Source organism: Herpailurus yagouaroundi, unplaced genomic scaffold, assembly GCF_014898765.1.
Source record: "Herpailurus yagouaroundi ecotype Mexico unplaced genomic scaffold, PumYag 166, whole genome shotgun sequence".
NCBI lineage: Eukaryota > Metazoa > Chordata > Mammalia > Carnivora > Felidae > Herpailurus > Herpailurus yagouaroundi.
Window position 1 is genome coordinate 28916279 of NW_024412407.1, and position 2119 is coordinate 28918397.

The following is a 2119-nucleotide window of genomic DNA, read 5'->3' on the forward strand; positions in this document are numbered from 1 at the left end:
AGCCTGGAGCCTGTTTCCGATTCTGTGTCTCCCTCTCTCTCTGCCCCTCCCCCGTTCATGCTCTGTCTCTCTCTGTCCCAAAAATAAATAAAAAACGTTGAAAAAAAAAGAAAAAAAATTTTTAAATAAATAAGGATAAAAACATTTTTTAATGACATCAAATAAATTCTGGCAGTGCATTAAAAGAACAATTCATCATAACCAATTTTTAAATCACTAGCAGGTCATGTCAATGTCAACATGCCTGAGGGAATTCAATAATTTTCCCAATGTAACACAAAACTCTCCAAGATCTCTCCCTCCATCTCTCTCTCTCTCTCTCTCTCTCTCTCTCTCACACACACACACACACACACACACACACACACCACATACACACAGAAGCACACTGTGACCATATGAATAAAACATATCAAAGATACATCCGGGCCCTTTCACAAAGATGGCTTGGAAGGTGAAAAAGGAAGCCCCTGCCCCTCCCAAAGCCGAAGCCAAAGCCGAAGCCGAAGCCGAAGCCAAAGCAAAGGCTCCGAAGGCCAAGAAAGTGGTGCTGAAAGGCATCCACAGTCATAAAAAAAAGAAGATCCACAAATCACCTACATTGCAACAGCCCAAGACACTGTGTCTCTGAAGGCAGCCCAAGTATCCTGGAAAGAGATCCCCGAGGAGAAACAAGGTTGACCACTACGCCATCATCAAGTTCCCCCTGACTGCTGAGTCAGCCATGAAGTAAATAGAAGACAACAACACACTTGTGTTGATTGTGGATGTCAAGGCCAACAAGCACCAGATCAAACAGGATGTGAAGAAGCTCTATGACATTGACATGGCCAAGGTCAACACTCTGATCAGGCCTCACTCTGAAGGAGAAAAGAAGGCATATGTTCAACTGGCTCCCAACTATGACGCTTTGGATGTTGCCAACAAAACTGGGATCATCTAAACTGAGTCCCACTGGCTAAATCCAAATTTTCTCACCAAAAAGAAAAAAAAAAAAAAAAGATACATCCAGTTTACTCCCAGAATCCTTTCTAGCTTTCTTTGTGCTTTTTCCCATTCCTCATCCCAACAGGAGTAGAATTAGCATTTGAGGAAAGACCATTCTGCTCTGTGTAAACCTGACTCAGGCACTGTAAGATATTTATCATTTCTGACCCTGGGTATTAAATTTCACAGCACTCCTAAATCACTGACAACTGCAAGCCCTTATATGTTTCCAAGTGTCTGTGAGGATAATCCATCCCTCATTAAGAAACACTGGGAAGAATTCCAGAGAGCTACCCCTGCACCAGTATCCCAGCAACTACTAGGAACTCTCACCTCCTCCTCAGATGACCTATTACCAGTTTTTTTCTGCCCCTCCATTCTAATCCACCCTCTTCAGAAACTAAGGAGGACACCATCATCTTAGTTCTGTTGGCCTTTCTACCTGAGTATGCTAGAACTTCAGGCCCAGAAAATGCAATACGCACCTCCATACAAAATGCACAAGAGAGCAGCAATATCCACACGGTTTTCTATCATGGGGTTTTGTCAATTTATATGGGCATTGAAAAAACAGAGTTCCTGGGGCACCTGGGTGGCTCAGTCAGTTAAGTGCCCAACTCTGGATTTTGGCTCAGGTCATGATCTCACGGTTCACGGGATCGAGCCCACTGACAGTGTGGAGCCAGCTTGGGATTCTTTCTCTCTCTCTTTCTCTCTCAAAAATAAACAAACATTAAAAAGAAGGAGGAGGAGGAGAAACAGAGTTTCCACAGAATCAAAAATGGCAATCTACCAGGATTCATTAGGTCAAAATATTTGCCACTCACTGGAGTTCTTCTCCACTGATTCTCGGTATACAAATGCTCATGGCACTGGCTCTAAAGACAGAAGGCTATAAATCCAAACTCCACGATGTCTTTATTCTATCTGCCCTTGGGCAATTTATTAACCCCTCTGACCTTAGTTTTCTGCATCTATAAAATGAAGGAAAGTTATCACAACAACCCTGCGAGGTAGATAGTGAGATGTTTCTAAGATGCTCAGCGTAGTGGTTGCTATGTACTAAGGGCTCAATAAGTGTTAGCTCTTTTATTATCTCCTCTAAACACCAAGCTAGCATATACTTCCATTA

The 2119-nt window shown here is 42.8% G+C and overlaps 1 pseudogene; it reads left to right on the forward strand.

The window, feature by feature from the left end:
* The first annotated feature begins 317 nt into the window (after positions 1–317).
* On the forward strand, positions 318–1019 carry LOC121039087 (60S ribosomal protein L23a-like; annotated as a pseudogene).
* Positions 1020–2119: the final 1100 nt, after the last annotated feature.